The sequence below is a fragment of the Labrus bergylta genome, chromosome 6 (genome assembly GCF_963930695.1).
Source record: "Labrus bergylta chromosome 6, fLabBer1.1, whole genome shotgun sequence".
Classification (NCBI taxonomy): Eukaryota; Metazoa; Chordata; class Actinopteri; order Labriformes; family Labridae; genus Labrus; species Labrus bergylta.
In genome coordinates this window covers 32840603-32860793 of record NC_089200.1, presented here as the reverse complement: position 1 = coordinate 32860793, position 20191 = coordinate 32840603, and positions in this window count along the sequence as shown.

The following is a 20191-nucleotide window of genomic DNA, read 5'->3' as shown; positions in this document are numbered from 1 at the left end:
TTAGTTTATAATAGTTATTTGTTTAATTAAGTTCATTGATTCTGGATTGATGTTCCTTTGTTTAAATAAATTCTGTTATAATTTAAGAGAGCAGTTCTTTGTGATTACTGGTGTATTTGCATTGTGATATAAGCTGGGTGCGAAGGCTTTGTGTACGGATTTCACGCCTTCAATTTATTAAATATAGTTATTCATTATTAATAATATTAGTAATTAAATAACTAATTTGAGACTGATTTGAGTGATATTTTGGTCATATTTACCTGATTACAGGTTGGTGCCCCAAAACGAGATTAAACATAGTTTAATTATATTTTATTTATATTATTAATAATTAAGTATAATTATTAAAGAATATAACCAAAGTTGACTTGATACAACCCCAACACCAGCTACTAGTCTAATTTCCAGATTTGGTTCCCACCCAGACTTAATCCAGCGACCTTCTGATTCCCTACAGACTGAGCTACTGTCGCCCAAAAACACAACAGAGAAAATGTGATTTTCTGATCCTCCTGCTGTGTTTCAGAAGATATGTGACAAGTTTACTGTATAGGACTATTTTAACGTGCCCCGCTGTGTGCAACCTTATGAACCAAAGAAGCACATGCTTGGTGGGACCGCCCCCCCCCCCCACACACAGTCCTCGTGTCCAACATCAACGGCTTTAAACGCATTGTGTCATTAGAGAAACTCAGAACTTTACACCAGATACATGTGCACTGTGTGTCCGCTCCACTGCTTCTCCTTGCTCCGTCGTTCGTCAACGCTCACAGGATGTGTCCTCAGATCACAGCACAGCTGGGACGCAGCGTAGCGGAGACACTGGAAGCAGCACAGCTCCATGCCGGGGCTGAGCGGAAACGCTTAGTTTTGTTTTTCACAGTTTCACAGTTTAGATGTATTTATCTTTATCTCATTGTTCACTGGTGTTGCTGGTGTTTCCCTTGTGTGTTTCTTAGTTTTGTCTTCAGTGTTTCCTGTGTTATTTTGTCATTTCATTTCCTTGTGTCCCTCTATGTTGATTATCCTCATGTGTCATTAGTCTCACCTGTGTTTGATTACCCCTTTTCTATTTAGTCTCTGTGTTTCTTCCCCTCTGTGTCAGTTCATTGTTGTAAGCTGTTGTATGTAGTATGTGAGTCTGTGTCAGATGTCGGTCGTCTTCTGCTCTAGTGTTTTGACTTATAGTTTTTGGTTTAAAGTAATTTTTGTTGTTTTGCCTTCTGACTTTTTTTTGTTAAATTAAATCCTTTTGGTTGTTCTGCACTTCGGTCCACCTCCCTTGTTTTCCCTCACCCGTGACATATTTAGGGTTAAGGCTCTACGGGTCTGTATCATGTCAACATGTTCACTGCTTTGGCTGCCAAGGTGTGTTGTTTTTGACTTTGCATGTACACTTACACAAAATGCACAAAAATACAGCCAAAATGTGTTAAAGGAATCTCACTGATGTGCTGGTACCGTAAACCAAAGGATTAATAATGATCCTTTTTATATTGTTTATAGTAAGGGAGGGCTTTAGTCTCTTTCCAGATGGAGCCCCTGACCATCTCAGACCAGATAAAGTCGAGGTGTGAACCACAACAACCCGCTTAAAGGAGACACTGCGTCCTGCATCTGAACTGAACTAAATGTAAAATAAGAGGTGCAGAAACGTCCAATATACCACTCAGTCCTTTACTGAACGACAAAGCGTTACATTTAAAAAACATCTGCTGAGGTCACTAAGTCTCCTAAACACGTTTAGATACAAGAACATGATGAGTCCAGAAGAGATGAACCCGTGGTTACATATTGTCTCTAAATCAGTCTGCAAGTTGTTGGATCACACGTGAAGATCTGTGTTTTCATCCATCTCTGTCTCCTGGCAGAGGATAACATCTCAAAGAAAAAGAGGTAGTGGAGCATCATATTTGGCAGTAGCCCCTCCTGTGTGTGTGTGTGTGTGTGTGTGTGTGTGTGTGTGTGTGTGTGTGTGTGTGTGTGTGTGTGTGTGTGTGTGTGTGTGTGTGTGTGTGTGTGTGTGTGTGTGGCCGGCCCAGGCCTCCGCTGATGAACAAGAGAACATTTCAGATCCCATGAACAGATGTTTGTTTGGCAGCTGAGCGCTCAGAAGACCACATTAAAGTGCTGGATGTATGGTTTGTGATGTTGATGTTTGTATGAGACGGTTGTTGACAGCAAAATAACATCTGTTTTATTCAACATGTTGGTTTCTCACAGCTTATATATAAGGATTTCATACTTACAGAAGACCTCCTGATATTCTGAGTCTGAGTTTGTGATCACACAAACATCTGAATGTTTCTCTCCTCACCCGGAGTTTCTCCTCCAGCCTCCTCGTATTTATTCTGCAGAAAGTCAGAGTGATCTGATGTGAGAACACAGCAGGATATAATCAGGAGAATTCACCTGGAGCCAGTGGGAGGGGGTGGTGACCTTTATTCCCTGTGATCACTGCACGACCATAGACTGTCTGCACGCCACCTCTACCATCTCTGTGCTCTAATGAACCTGCTGCTGCATGTTTCCTGTTCTCCAGTATGTTCTTCTCCACTCTTTAGTTCACATTGAGATTCTCTTCAACTACACATAGTTGTACTTCAGGTCTTACCTCAGAAGACCCCCCCCCCCCCCTCCTGTCTGACAGGGTCTCCCTATGTGAGGCTTGTGTGAACAAGTGTCTGAGGAGGGATCCCACTTACAGCTGAGCATTGACGAGGAGGCAGACATCTTAGTAATCATGACTCTTTGTTCAGTGTGTGTGTGTGTGTGTGTGTGTGTGTGTGTGTGTGTGTGTGTGTGTGTGTGTGTGTAAAGGTCTGTTTGGGAGTTCTTGGCTTTAACTTTCTTCTCTTCCATTTTTTTTTAAACATTAATAACATGATACACACACACATACACCATTCAAAGAAATGCTTGGACACAGTGGAAGGCAACACATTGGGGGTAACTGGAGACTGACTTGAGCTTGTTCAGTTGTTATGCATCTTCACCTGAGGATGGAAGAGAAAAAAGAAGAACCAAAGAAAATAATTCCCAAAGCCCACCTAGGTTGAGGCAGTTTAAAGAGAGCGGGGGGGGAGAAGGGTTTCTCCAAGCATGAAAACAGAAAGACTGAGACAAAGCAGAAGTTGTTTTTTAAGACAGAGATTATGACAGAGCTCCTTCAACTTACACAAACCTGACAGCGTCTCTACTTCCACCCAGACAGGTCCAAGTGAAAATGTTTGTCCTTAGCTGTCAACTCCAACTATAACAGCTTCTGGTAATACATCACCATATTCACCCTGCAGCCATCACATTCACTTAGCACACAGCCAACACACAGTGTCAGGCCACCGCTATGTGCAGCTCTATGCTGGGGGGGAGTCCACTTAGACATGTCATGGATTTTATCTTCACTTAGAAAGATCTAGAAAAGGACAATTCTGATTATTTCATGTCGTAGCTCATACATTTCTTTACTCAATTTCATCCAAATGAAGTGAAATTCAGTGAAATGCTTTTCCACTCTTAATTATTCTCTACATTTCCTGTTGGTGTCAGTACCAATGGTTGAGTTCATATACTGTCTTTGAAACGACTTTAATTGATAATTTTAATTTTTAATTTAATTGATTCACGGTTACATTCATGGTGTTGTTGCAGTGCGGTACCTTAATACAGGGTTTCCCAAACTTCTCAGCTCGCGACCCCCAAATTAATAGTTCAACAGACCAGGACCCCCGCTGACCCTGGAGGTGGTTAAGACAGATAACGTAGCGCACAGCCACAAACAAACACACACACTAATAGACCAGAGTAGAATAGAATAGAATAGAATTACTTTATTGATCCCAAACTGGAAATTGTGGTGTTACAGCAGCAGGTTATCAGAGCAAATAAAACAATATAAGAATAGATACATAAATAAGCAATTAAAATATAAAAAATAAGAATAAGAAGAGATTTATACATTAAGGTTTAAAAAATACAAAAACCAAATACAACATTTATTCAGGCTTGTCAACTGAATGTAAAAATACTTGCTGGAGGTAAGAGATGTAAGTTTGCAAAAACAGTGATGACAGTGGTAAATGTGCAATAACAATATAATCCGCCGATCCAAACACTGGTGATACAAAGAATACAACAGACTAAAAACCATACAATACCATACCATATAATATTATATTAAATCAATCAATCATTATTTGTAAAGCGCCAATTCATAACAAGTGTTATCTCCTGCTGCTTTACAAAAGAGCATATGGGATAATAATTCCTGTCGTCCACACTTCCTCTCCGCTGAGGTGGAGGTCGGAGCAGGCCGTGCATGAATGAGGACGGTGGTGGTTGTGGGGACGACACAGTCTGATGGTGGAGGCTGGGCGTCAGGCGATGGTTTTTAGTAATTAATTGTAAATTACACTAGAAGCAGAAAAAGCATTAAGTCATCTCCATTTTTAGACTTTAGCAGGGAGTGAACAAACAAAACGTAATAAACACACAAACAGGACCGTGTTCATGTGCAAACTTACAGCTGAAGTATTTTTACTGTCCTATTACATTTTACTTACTAGTGGTTTATTTGAAACTGAACTACATTTCTATATATATATATATATCTATATATATATATATATATATATATATATATATCTATATATAGATATATAGATATATAGATATATATATATATAGATATAGATATATAGATATATAGATATATAGATATATCTACAATATGGATGAAATATTTAAAATGATTTTTTATTTCTGGATGGCATCTTGAGACCCCCATGGTTGTTTGCTCACAACCCCCGTACATGTCTGTCCTCAACCCACATGGGAACCATTGCTTTAATACTTTAAAGGCAGGGTTGGTAATTTCCTCTAGATCCACTTTTTAAGATTTTGGTTGAAATTGTCTTTAGGTCCTGGGGCACTGGTGGCGCAGTGGTTAGTGTGCGCGTGCTCCATGTATGGAGGCTATGGTCTTCCAAGCGGGCGGCTCACGTTCAAATCCAGCGTGTGGCTCCCGTCCCACATGTCATTCCCCACAATCTCTCTCCCTGGTTTCCAACTCTGTCCACTGTCCTATCTCTCAATTGGGGGCACAAAAAAAAAAAAAATCTTAAGAAAAAGAAAAAACTCAAAAGAAAACAAAGAAAATCTGTCATCTGTATCAGTAGTAAGTCTGTAAAAACTTTGACCAATGTCTGCCACGAGGTACCAATCTGATGAACCAATCACACACCTCCCCGTCTCTCTGCTCTCTCTGTACTCCTTTTGTGCACTAGCTCACACTCAAAGAGCGTCATTGATGATGGAGTTATACTGTGAGTTTACTTACAGCTGAATGAAACATGAGACGATGCAGTTTCTACACAATTTAAGAGATGAGCTGAGGTCCACTTCTGGAGCAACGGCGCTCGTGCATGTAAGTGAGGGGGCGTGGCTTTAGAGGGAGCACAGAGGAGAGGGGGTGCAGACGGAGCACTGAGGGAATGCTACTTTCAAAATCATGCTAGTTTTAGAAAATGACCAACCCTGCCTTTGAAAGAATTAAGCAGCAATTTGAATGTGAAAAGTTAAATGGTTGTCTTTTTGTGTTGTGAGGAGCTCTGGTGACAGTCAGAGAGCTATTGTTCTACATGCTCATCAAGTTCTCATCAACTCGTCATATCTATCCAACAGCACTGCTCCTGGTCGCAAAAAAGTCTCAAGTTCATTTAAAACTGTCGGTCAATTCTTGGAAACACAACTAGCGCCTTGGACAGAAAGCATCGTTTTAAAATGATATTTAGTTTTGTTTGTGTTAAGGTGAGACTTTCCTGTAATCAGCTGTCTTTGTAGCCTCCACTCTGAGCGTGTCGCCCCCTGTTACAGTTGGAGATGAATGACCAAGAGAGTGAATGAATAAACTCTCGTCAGCTCACAGTGCTGCAGCTTCCTGAAATTGGTGTGTTGGTGGTAGACAGAGCAGCAGCTGAACTGTAATTTCAGCCTCTAAAACAGTGTTTAGGTTGGTGTCTGACGTTAACCTGCAGACTGGCTGTTTGCAACTGCAGCCTTTTACACTCCATTAAGGGTCATTTTGCCTCTCATCTGAGTGATTGAGCCTGCTGTGGGCTTTGTTGTTTATGACGCGTAAATACTTAAATACACCACAGTCACACCGCGCATGTAAACTGACCCTCTGTCTGTCTCTGGATATGTTTGTGTGTATTTTTTTATGTGTAGCAGTGACGTATCATCATGCCTGTGGTCCTGTCATTAGGCTCTGTAAAAGAGGGCTAGGAGGCTAAATGATGCCAGCAAGGAAACAAATAAATAAATAAAACCTCAGACAGACGCAGAGCTGCACATACAGAGACAGAACTATTGTAGTTTAGAATATTAACCATGTATGCAGGATATCAACTGAATACCATACCATACACCAGACCACTCATAAGGTGTCAGACACACAGGCAGCTGTGGCTCAGGTGGTAGAGTCGGTTGTCTCTCAACCAGAAGGTTGGGGGTTTGATCTCCATATCCACCATCAGGGTGTGAATGTGTATGAATGGATGAGTTAATACTGATGGATTCTTTACACAGCAGCCTCTACCATCAGTGTGTGAATGGATGAGTTAATACTGATGGACTCTTTACATAGCAGCCTCTACCATCAGTATATGAATGTGTGTGAATGGATGAGTTAATACTGATGGACTCTTTACACAGCAGCCTCTACCATCAGTGTGTGAATGGATGAGTTAATACTGATGGACTCTTTACACAGCAGCCTCTACCATCAGTGTGTGAATGTGTATGAATGGATGAGTTAATACTGATGGACTCTTTACACAGCAGCCTCTACCATCAGTGTGTGAATGTGTATGAATGGATGAGTTAATATTGATAGACTCTTTACTCAGCAGCCTCTACCATCAGTGTGTGAATGGATGAGTTAATACTGATGGACTCTTTACTCAGCAGCCTCTACCATCAGTGTGTGAATGTGTACGTGTGACCTGCGGTGTAAAAGCGTTTTGAGTCATCAGAAGACTAGAAAAGAAATCAAAAAGCTCAAGTCCATTTACCATTTACAGTAACATATAAATACAGGGCCTCTGAGGGTCTGGAGCTAGATGGTCGATCCTTTGAGAATTTATGGGTCCTTTCTTACAGCGGTGCATGGTGCAGCTCAAGTGCATGTTTCATGTTGTGTAGTAGAACATCAGCATCTCTGCACCTACACCTGTATCGGTGTAAAATGTGATGTGATCAGCCCTGTTGGTGTCACGTTGCTATTTTTAGGCAGCAACAAGCAATTACACCGTATACCAACAAAAATCTTGGCTTAAGTTAACGGTATATGTACTGTATGTCCCTCCTGTGACTGCTTCAGCTCTGGGAGATGATGCCTGGTCACGCTCTGCCATCGTGGAATCAATAACCCTTCTTTAGACTAACTAAACTCAGACGTCATTACGTCTTTGTACGTTTATACTGAATCCACGATGGTGATATATTGGTGTCCCAGTCTTTGAATTCACATTGAGTTTCAGAGTTGCAGAAGCACGGCACAGCAGGAGCTCCACACACACACACACACACACACACACACACACAGTCAGACCGTCTCCCCTCTGTAACGCCTCTGTTACTACCTCCAGAGGACGTACAGAGGGGGGATCACTTCATCCCTCCATTACGCCTCCGCAACATTCAGACTGAAGGCCAAACTTCACAGGGGCGAAAACATTGTGCCTTGAAACGGCTGTGTGAAAAGGGCTAACATGAGTGTACAAAGATGTAATCATGGCCGAGCCATCTGAAAAGGCCTTAAAATACACGCTCAACCTTATAAATAAAACAGCCAGCTTAGGAACATGGGAAGAAATTGCTTTTCAATTTGATTTTAAAAAGTAGACAGCCTCCTTCCTGCTTGATTGTTTGAGATGTTTTGAAGATAAGAGGCATCTATTCACCTTGTTGGTTACTCCTGTGTCGCTGATTGGCTAAAACAGAATTAAAAAAACAAGTTGAAGGGACATAGCAAAATTGAAGCTTGGTCCTAAGGCAACTGGACTTAATTGAAGATCTTGAAGACATTAACGATCAAAGCCCAGAAGACGTGATTGATCAAAGCACAATGAGATGTTATGACGTCCTTTTATTTTGAAAATGGCACAACAGCGACTGCAGTGATCAACGACTTCAAATGAACTGTGAGACGGTGGGATTCTTTTGCAGCACTCGTCTTCTGTTTCTTATCATGCAGAAAGAATGATGTTTCTTTCTGGCTCCTCTCTTCTGTGTCATGGCAGTCTGAATGTGGTCTGAAACACCATGCTCAAGCATTACATAACGTCACTGTGTTTGTTTTCCAGCAGTTTGCAGTCTGTGCAAAGCCAAAAACTGTTGCTATGGAAACATAATTGACCAAGAATGTTATAATCCACCAGTCCCTCAAAACATTAGAGGGAAATCTTGATTTATGAGTGTTTACTCTGGTTCTCCTTCTCTCTTACAGCAGCCTCTATTGACTCCTGTCTCCTTCTTTCTTTGACTTTAAACGACTGGATTTATACTATAATGTAGCAACAAGTTATATTCTGTACTTTCATAAAGAGCAGGACTAAAAATTAATACTCAAAGTTATTTTATTAACAGACACATATTTTCACACCAAGAGAAAGCACAAGACTACAGTGAGGAGGATAAGCTCAAGCATAGAAATGGTCATTACAGCAGTAAAATCAACAACAACACCAACAACAAAACAACCGAGAAAAACACCAAAAACAAAACAGAAGCAACAACAACCCCAACAAAAACAAAAATACCAACAACAACGAAAACTCAAAGAACAACACCACCAGCAACTCAAACACCAACAAAAACAACAGCACCAGAAAACAACCCCAACAAACCCTAAAACAACACCAACAAAAACATCAATAACAACACTAACAACAACACCAAAGACAACAACAACCGAGAAAAACACCAAAAACAAAACAGAAGCAATAACAACCCCAGCAAAAACAAAAACACCAACAACAACAAAACAACAACAAAAACCCAAAGGACAACACCACCAGCAACTCAAACACCACCACCAACAAAAACAACAGCACCAGAAAACAACCCCAACAAACCCTCAAACAACACCAACAAAAACATCAATAACAGCACTAACAACAACACCAAAGACAACAACAACCGAGAAAAACACCAAAAACAAAACAGAAGCAATAACAACCCCAGCAAAAACAAAAACACCAACAACAACAAACAACAACAAAAACCCAAAGGACAACACCACCAGCAACTCAAACACCACCACCACCAACAAAAACAACAGCACCAAAAAACAACCCCAACAAACCCTCAAACAACACCAACAAAAACACCAATAACAACACCAAAGACAACAACAACCCAAACAACTCCCATAACAACACCAACAACTCGAACACCACCACCAATAAAAACCCAAACAACTCAAGAAACTCAACAATACCATCAACACCAACAAAACTACGGACAAAAACAACAGCACCAAACAAAACAACACCAACAAATCTCCAACAACACCAACAAAACAAACGACAAAAACAACACTAACAAACCCCCCAAAACCACAAACAAATACTCCAACAACAACGAAAACACCAATAACAACACTAACAACAACACCAAAGACAACAACAACCCAAACAACTCCAACAAAAACTCAAAAAACAACACCAACAACTCAAACACCACCTCCAATAAAAATCTCCAACAATACCATCAACACCAACAAAACTACGGACAAAAACAACAACAACAACAACAACAACAGAAACACCAACCCCAATGAATCCAAACAACTCCAAGCCAAACAACAACACAAACGACACCAACAAAAACACCACCATCATCACCGTCAAACACCACCAACAAAAACCCAAACAGCAGAAGAACTCCAACAACACAAACAAAAACAACACCACCATCACCACTAAGAACTTCATCTACAACATCAACAACAACACCACAAGCACATTGAAGAAGAAGTAAGATAAGAAGTTAGAGAAGAAGAAGAAAGGAGAAAGGAAACCTTTGTCTTCTAAGACCTATTTTAATAAGCTGTAAGAATGGGAGTAAAGCCTCAAATCTACGTCGTTGTCTACACTATCGTGAGCTTTACATTCTTATGAACTGATGTGTCTGAGTAGTTCTGCATTTGCTGGAAGTGCGATTTCTATGCTAGTTCTATCGCCAGTTTCCCAATAAAAAGTGAGTTTGAAATAAACTTCTTATAGGCTTTATCATCTTTCAAGTCCATGAATATAAAAAAAACTTAGATTTTCAACTATTAGTAAAATGTCCTGTTTTCAGATCTGTGACCAGGTGAGCTGTAAACTTTAACAGAGATGGCTGAAATGAATTGATTTCTAATAAGTTACCAGAAGATGACACTACATCACTCATCGCTCTCTCACTCAAACTCTGGCCCTCTCCTAGCTGTCATTAAACATGTGTTTGTGTTTTGCAGAAGTGTTACATTGTTGGCTAATGAAAAACAGAAATGTTATGTGTTGCAATTGGACTGTCAGTCCCACGCAGAGACTCAGACATTGGGCAACCAACCAGGAGATAGTTTAAAGTGGTTTGGATAATTCAGGTCTGGTGGTTTGAGTGGGTGATATGATTTACTGGATCACTTCATTTAGTCTCTAAGTTGGCTCTGATTGTGTTGTCTGACACAGCAAGTCTGCAGACAAACATGGGGGTGCAGATTCACTGAGTGTGTGTGTGGGGGGTTTTTAAAAAATGGAAACTAAATGTCCTTAAATGTCCTGTTAATAAGAAAATTCCCCCTTTCGAAAGTTACAAAGTTACAAGTTTTTTTTTAGATATTTTTCTATGAAAGGAATCAAATTTATAAGATTTAGAGCTCTGTGGGAAAAACTGAACACCACCATATTTAACTTACACAGGGATAGTTGACTCCAGTGGGGATGTGGTTTGCTTTATTTAAATTACTAGATTTATTCTTAGATTAAAATAACCAAAATTTTATTAACAGCAAATGTTCTCAGTTTAACATTTTTTTAAATTATACCAGACTGTGCCACATACTCAATTTACAGTACCATTTTGCCTCCTTAAATATGGAAGGATTAGTGATCAAAATTCAAATGATAAAGCTGATTTGAAAATTCAAATGCATTAACAGAAATGCTTTTTAATTTTCAGAATATGAGTGTATTATTTGACTCAAAAATAAAATGATGATTAATTTATCTAATTTGAATTTTAGTTTTCAACTTCAAAGATGCACATTCTTTGACTAAATTAAAATGAGGAAGAAAATGACATTTGCTTTATCATTTTCAAAAAATGCCTCGCTAAATCTGTATCATAATTCAAATGAAAAAGCTAATTTTAAAATGAAAATACAGTAACAGAAACACTTTTTAATTTTCAGAATATAGGTGCATTATTTGACCTATATTTAAAATGAATATTCTCAATATTCAAATGAAAACGAAAAGGTCTTGGCTTTTCGTTTTCAAACTTGCCGTGCTAAAAAGTGATCATAATTCAAACCAACTCGAAAACGAAATGGCAAAGTGGACGACGCAGGAAAGTGACGTCAGACTCCAGCTCCCAGGCAGGTGAGCGTAATATTTATAGTCTATGAGGCGAGCAAGCAGAACGTGCAGTACGATGGGTGGCGGGGTGAATCTTTAACGCTGGTACAAGCTCCAAACTAGTTGTTGCCCTGATTTTGATTCAGTTTTGGCGTTGTAGTTGATTATTCTTTTAATAACTACAAAACAACCTCTGAAAGGGAGAGAGAGCTCATACAGTCGGTTGAGAGGGAGAGTGTGTGCCATTACGCACAGAGCATGAGAGACACTTTGTGCACAGAGCTGGAGAGATTATTTGAAACAGAAAATTCAATCGATAATCTTTTTTAATGTAACTAAGTTAAGCAGAGAAGAGAGTGATCTATAATCTATCAATAAACCGGTTTTAGGACACGTCTGTGTGAATTTCACGGCATGCAGATGCTGAGTGACTCTCACGGTCAGAGATAGTGGGCATGGTTTCACGCGTGAGACTTGGCAGCTCTGGTTATAAAGCTGCTGCGTAATGCTCGCTGAAAGTTCAGTGTGCGCTGAAAAAAACACTCCGATCGCCACCTGTATCACAGTGTGAACTAAAGTCTGCCCTAGTGTTAAAGATTCACCCCGCCACCCATCGTACTCCTAGTGTTAAAGATTCACCCCGCCACCCATCGTACTCCTAGTGTTAAAGATTCACCCCGCCACCCATCGTACTCCTAGTGTTAAAGATTCACCCCGCCACCCATTGTACTCCTAGTGTTAAAGATTCACCCCGCCACTCATCGTACTCCTAGTGTTAAAGATTCACCCCGCCACTCATCGTACTGCGTGTTCTGCCCGCTCTCCACATAGACTGTAAATATTACGCTCGCCTGCCTGGGAGCTGGAGTCTGACGTCACTTTTCAGCCGGGGGGCCGGCTCGAGCTGGGGCAGACTGGTAGTGTCGCTGCTCTCACTGTTTGCCTATGGACACAGACATAGAGTCTGTTTTCTGCCAGGAATTTCCAAGATCAATTCTGGAAGAAATCTCTGAATCAGTCGAGGAAACGGCCTTATGAGGTAAATATGTCTGTAAATAGAGGACCTTAGTGGGAGTGCCCTAAGGCTGTGCATTCTGGGATTTGGTGTCTTTCATCAACATGAGCCAAAAAGACACTTTCTGCCCTTTCATGGCCAAGAAGGCACCAACTTCAAAATGTATTTCACATTTCTACTACATATATGACCCAATGTCAATAAAGATTCATGTTTCAACGGGTTAAACACACAGTATGTCATTTAAGTACTCAACAAAAAAAAATATATAACATAGGTTTAGTCCATTTTTTAGTTATTGAGATATTTTCATGTTAACATTCTAAAAAATTTCAACTTATTATTCCTTTAAAGCCCGATGTACACTGTACCATTTCAGGACAATTTAGTCCCAATTTTTGAGTCACATGACTTATTTCTAAATTGGGCAAAATTTCATCCTGATCATCCAGATTCAGACGTGCAGTGTACCATTAGGCACCACGGCCTATCTCGGCCCTATCAGCTGCTCCTGATCAGTCGTATACATATCTGACATGTTTGATATTTTGGTTTATCAGTGTGAACAGAACCATGAGCCAACTCCCCAACTCCTCTGATTGTGTCTCTATCCCTCTTCCTCCATCTTCTCCCATCTCCCTCTATCCCATTTTCAAGTCCAGCGCTGTTTTGGCTGATGGCTGTTTCATCACGAGCCTGGATTAGCCAACGATTTCTGCCTCTTAAAATGAATTTTTTCTTGCCACTGTAACTTCTGCTAAATGTTGCTAAATGCTCATGATGGATTTAGCCGGGTCTTTGTTATATAGTGATGAGTAAGGTCTTTTACCTGTTTTTGTAAAGTGTCTCGAGATAACACTTGTTATGAAATGACGCTATACAAATAAAGATTGATTGATTGATTTTACCTGCACAAACTAAATTACCATGGCAACAGCAGGCATTCCCCTTTTCATCTATCTCAACACTCCATCATGAAATAAACTGTGGCTGAAATATCTGCAGAGCTCCAGTTGACAGGGAATATTTGATTTAGGCACCGTGTCCACCAGTACAGCGCTGGCTGTGTGCATGAAGCGTTTGTGCGCTAAGAAGAAAAGTGCTGCTTTCTGCTGCGAACGCTCTCTACCCATTTAAAACAACTGAAAAAAGATCCTGGAGCTGAGAAAAAGAAGCCTTAACTCCTAGTTAGCATGTGTTTATTGTGATGCGGATTGTGTGTGAGTGTGTGTGTGTGTGAGAGAGAGAGACAGAGAGAGAGAGACAGAGAGAGAGAGAGGGGGGAGTGAGCACGTTTTCGGCGGTGTGTATCCCATTTGTTTCCCATGCATATAGACAACTGACATCCTCCTCCTTCTGTAGGAGTTTTCTATTGGAAACAGTGAATTGTCTCGTCCTGGTTGAACTCGTACAGTTTCAGCTCTCAGGTCGTGTCTGACAATCGATTTACAGCATGAGCACATGGATTGTGAGCTGATTTTCCACCACAATCACACTTTATTGTGATCTTTTGAGGTGACTGATTTCACTCTGTTGGAAGAGAAAAAGCTCTGGATACAAATTTCCAACAAGGATTTATTTTCCACAGAAAACTCATTTAACTAAACAAACAGGAGAATGAATCAACAGATTGATAAAATGTTTGGTGTCAGAGTGAGTGTGTATGTGTGTGTGTGTGTGTGTGTGTGTGTGTGTGTGTGTGTGTGTGTGTGTGTGTGTGTGTTAATGAGTGATTGAGTAAATGTGTGGACTTTGGGTTCCTGTTGCGTTTCCTGCTCCTTAAATGTCACTGGCTGTGTTGTGACTGCGGTTGGCAAATATGTATCACATATAGTGAGTCACTGAGCAAACCAAGAGACAGAAAGAAATCAAATATTAAAGTTTCTAAGAATTGAGGAAAATAAATCGAGGCCGAAGACATCCGGATAGAGATAATCCTGTACAGCAAATCATTCTGAGACGTCTTAAGGAGACTCTAAAGTCTATATGCAGAGAAATGGTCATGAAAGGCTCATCTCCAGGCTCATCTCCATGCTTCATCTAACATCCTTTCTGTCCAGTGAACTCCTGACACAGAGACCAAAACACTTCCTACCTGTAGGTATCTAGGTAACATATAGAGCTTTCACACTTCTTCCGAAATTCTGAAACTGCTGATATTTACAGGGGGAGCTGTATGTGTGAACACAGCAGGATATGATCAGGAGAATTCACGTCAAGCCAACGGGGGGAGGTACAATCACTTCCATCTGAACCACTTCTCTTGACCGCTTCCATCGCTGCAACACCTGTTGCTTTGACCTCATAACTGCTCTCATATCTAACCGAGGGGTGTCCAAAACGGCCGTGTGTGTGGGGGGTGTCTTAAAACCGCCTACCTTGTCTGGTTTCCTTAATGTCTGATCATAGAGTAAGCTTAACAGTGAGTGCTCACGATTTCAGCAGCTCTGGTTTCTGAAGAAAATTTCCCCATTCAAATCCTTCATTGCCATTTCATGAAATCCTTATATCAAGTGATTAAAGCCTGGAACCGAGACAACCAGCTTCCCCAATACTCGCTACTTTAGAAGATTTTATTTGGCGCCAAACGGCATTGAAAAACTGAGGAAACGGCAAAAGTACAAGTCTGTGTATATCATTTGTGTCCACAGTCAATGAACTACTCATCCCACAATCCATTGCAAATTATATAATTGATTTTTAAAAGTAACTTTAGTCGTTGTAATCATGTTTATTCTATTAATACAATTGTTGTAATTTGTGTTGTTGAAAATATAAAAAATTACGTTAACTGAAGCAGAACAAGGTTATCAGTACACTTTCTGTTAGCTAACTAACTTTCTAGCCTGCTAGCGAAACTATCGGTTCCCATACGGCTCTGAGGGGCGGGAAACATTGTCATGGTAACAGCAAACTAAACCAATCAGAGACATCACTGTGACACTTTGTGATCGTGGGAAGTGTAGTTCTTTTCCCTGAGACCGTAAATTATCTTGTTCTTAAAACAAGGTGGATATCAGACAAATTCGTGTCTCCTACAGGAGCATAAACCATCTCTTTACACTCATGTAGCTCGTGGTCAGTCGACCTGTAAAGGTTATGACATCATGGCTAATAATCAAATCTGCTATGGAGAAAATTAAGGAGATTGTTACTTCTGGAACCAAACTGTTGAGCTCTACAGTATGTCATTTAATCATTTCATGGCTACATGTCTTACTGGTTGCTCCTTTAAATAAAAAGAAGAATACGTGTGAAGTGAAATGTCCTGTGGAGAATGTGATAATCAGAAATGCTATACCAACCCTCCTAATGGTGGTTAACATTAATCATAAGTTTGATTTTAGGTTTTTTACCAGTTTTCTGGTATAAACCGATAAACTGATAAACCAGTTTTCCCTCTCCTCTGAAACGAGAATAAAAATGGTGGACCTGAGTTAAAGTTTTGTTCTAGGCTGGGGGTGGAGTCCATGGGTGGAGATATCAGGGGAGAGGAGGGGATATTTTTTTTTACCAGAATCCCACTGTGATGTCACAAGGAGAGCAAATTAGAAACGGAGCATTTTTCTGTGTTGTAAGACTTATGCAGACCACAAACAAAGGACTGGATGGGTTTATTTCACATTTTGTGGGTCAGTAGACACTCAGGTTACCCAAATATATGTTCAAAAACACTGTACAAGTGGATTTTTCATTATATGTCCCCTTTAAAAATAACTGTATTGTAATAATTCATTATTATGCTAATGGTCTGGTCTGCTTCTGCAGCTCATAAAGAGGCAACAATACTACTTGAATGTGTTTCATATCCAGTTCATCTCCTCACAGGAGCTCCATCTTTCACTTATTTACCAAGTCGATGCATGACCGATGTTGGGCCACGCAGGCTTAGGACAGTCAAACAATGGACTTGGGCCTGCACCTCTGTAAAAGCCTCATTTGAGTTATTCACTGAGATCACAAAGAGGCCTAAAAGGAGGACCGGAACCTCTCTCTCCTCATTGGAGGGGACCTGAGGTAGACCCCCCATGGAGCAGGCCAGGCTAAAAAAACTCCAAGACTTCCATTGCTCTCTCTCTTTCCACACGCTGACCTTTGGTGCTCGGAGACCCAAGCTTATCTCCTGTTTCCTGCAACAATCTTCCTTTGTTTTAAGTTTTTGGCGCGCAGGTAATCCGCGGCCAGCAGAGTTCTAAATTCCGAGCTCGGATTGTCCAGTGAACGCATCTCAGTTTCTCGGAGAGCGTCAGACTATAACAGATTATCAGAAAGATAACGGTCTTATTCTGTCCTGCAACGAAAGGACATCAACGGACATCTTTCCACTCGACGGAGAACCAACGAAGCCGCTCTCGCCGTAAGGGACCCTCGCCGCCATCAGACGCCTCTGCAACAGGACGGACAGAAGATCTGCTCCATCGCCGGACTCTTTTCCTTTCACCAATCGCGGACAAAGCGATTCAGAAGTGAGGCTTAATTAGGTCTGGGCAGAATTAGCTTTAGAGAGTGTTTTTAACAATTGTTGATCGAAGCAGAAACTGTAATTTTTATCTTCGTTGGACCGCTGCGTCCTGAGTTTTAACTGTTTAAAACTCTTGTTGTTGTTTCGGACCGCTGCGTCCTATATGTGTTTAGCGTAACAGCGTTATAACCGGGTATTACTCTTCTGATCAGAAAGGCCAGTGTAAGCTGTATTAACTTGAATTCGGCTATTGGTTTGTTTCTGTGAATGAAGGGAATTACTCCGAGTTGTGGCGTGGGAGTCGGACTGTGATCCGGCCTCTTCAGGCACGCATTTCTCTTTTATTCTCTTTTATCCTCTTTTATTTCCCCTTCTACAAACATACACACACATATTCCCGTGTAAACGTACATCTGGAGACCAACTCCACCACCGCGCCATTACACACAGAGCTCTATACACTCGCGGCTATCCAGACGTCTCAGAGACACAGATCATGTAGGGCTGAACTCGGTCTCTTTTAGACCTTAAGGCCACATTTAGGCCTTTGTTAGGTGTGCGCCATCGGAAGGGCGACCACGTGGGACGAAGTAATCTTCCCCCCCCTTCTCTCTCCCTTTCATCCACACGCGCACGCACCCAGGTCTTTGTTAGGTTTGCGCCATCGTGAACGACCACGTGGGTACGAAGCCATCTCCCCCCTTCTTTCTTCCTCTCTCTCTCTCTCTCTCTCTCTCTCTCTCTCACACACACACACACCTACATTCACACCCCTTCCACAAGCCTTTGCTTGATAATGTTTGTTGCTTAGATTAGTTTATAATAGTTATTTGTTTAATTGATGTTGCTTAGTTTAAATAAATTCTGTTATAATTTAAGAGAGCAGTTGTTTGTGGTTACTGGTGTATTTACGTTGTGATATAAGCTGGGTGCGAAGGCTTTGTGTACGGATTTCACGCCTTCAATTTATTAAATATAGTTATTCATTATTAATAATATTAGTAATTAAATAACTAACGTGAGACTGATTTGAGTGATATTTTGGTTATATTTACCTGATTACAGGTTGGTGCCCCAAAACGAGATTAAACATAGTTTAATGATATTTTATTTATATTATTAATAATTCAGTATAATTATTAAAGAATATAACCAAAGTTGACTTGATACAAACCCAACACCGACAACACGGTCTTCCATCTCTGTAGAGTTTTGCTTTTCCTACATGGCGACTGCAGTGTGCTGTGTGCTCAGCCTCTGCTCTGCTCTGCATTCTTCACTTGTTTTCCAAACAAACACACCATTGGATAAATAAGGATCTTTTCATTCATCATAGATAACAGTAAATTAAAGACAGCTGGCTTCAGCCACAGCAGACACATTCATGCACTGGCCTCACCACAGCCATGTCAGATATGACACTTCACTCCATCACTTGATAAACACATAACACAGAACTGTCTCAAGTTTTTGGATGGAAATGGTTCCTCCTCAGGATTAGGACCTGTGGAGGAGGGGCTTCACATTACATGCAAAGTTCATGCACAGAAGGAAGCCCTTGCTCTGCCTCTTCTCTGACTCTGTCTGAGTAAAAGCAACAACATTTGGTACATTGCATGACAAGGAACAGGATGAGGGCAAAGAACCTTGACCAGAATATCTTGTACTCCCTTTGTCCACATACACCATAACGCTGCTGTTTGCTGCCTCTCCAGCAAAGATTGTGTTTCCACAGCAAGCGCTGCGATACGTCTCTGGAGCGTGCCACCAGCACCACCACGCTCTGCACCATTTCAAACATGCTACAGGTCTATTTTACCCGGACAGGAAACATACAGAGAATCCGGTAAATTTCAAAATAAAACACAACATACAGACTCACAATCGTATGTGCCATCACTTTATCAACATTAAGTAAAAACAGAATGAAAGCGACATGTTGTTTGCTTTTTTGATCTTAGTTCTCCTGTGATTTGTGCACAGCTGCTGCTGGCCAGACATGCACAATTTCCCAAACCAGCTTGAACATACTGGCCTGTATGGCTGTATTTACTGTTAGAGCCTGTCCTCACAGCATGCAAAGCTAGCCAGCGTTGCTGTTTCCTATTTGAGTGTCCCAACAGCCCACGAGGGGCGCAGCGCAAGCAATGTGACGCTATGTGCCGTTTTAACGCCTCAATTTATTTTCCTTTCTGTCGCTCACGTACCATGGACAAGGAACGAGGAAGGAGGACAATGCACTGAACACTCACTCACTCAGTTTGTTAGCTTGTTTCACAGTGTGGAGATAGAGGTGCATTAAATGTATTCATATCCCTGAATGAAAGTTGCGCTTGGACTTGTGTTAACACCAGAAAAAAACCTTCTATGAGCTGTTAGTTGACGAGCCTCTGAGTGTTGAGAATTGAGTCAATAGCTTGTCAATACAAAGCACCACTTCTTCTTCTGTTTGTCAATCTTCAGTGTAAGAGCACCACGTCATACTGTTTGCAAGGAGAAACAAACTGCTGTTTGGCCACACCTCCTCCATACTGAAGCCTCCGCTCTCCACCAGAAACACACCTCCAACTACCCTCCACTCACGTTCACATGAAGTTATTAATTAGAACGCACCATAATTAAGCACTATTAAGCGCAAGAGGAGGACAACATTTTCTTTTGACTTGCAGTGTTCTGTTGGCATGCTAATGTTAGCGCTCTTTAGTTAGCTCGTAGCTTCACATTGCATGTAAACTGACACAGAATGAGCGTGATCTAAAAACTCTTTCTAACATCCAAATAATCAGTGAGTATGTTCTTCTTTAGTTCTTGACTAAAACAGCTTTTATACACAAGGGGAGGAGCCGGCCGTCCCGTCCATGTAAACACAGCTCTGACAACAACACAGCCAGCGGGACTCAAGCTTCTCACTCATTGTAGACAGTCATGACTCAGAGACACATTTACACAGGATTTATGAAATACTTATTTATGTGGAACATGTTGCACTTTCTGCCTTTAATGGATTCAGTGTGGACAGTGAACATGCAATCTTGGATGATGCAACATGATATCCAACGCTCGCGTGCTGTTAGGAAATAGTGTTCA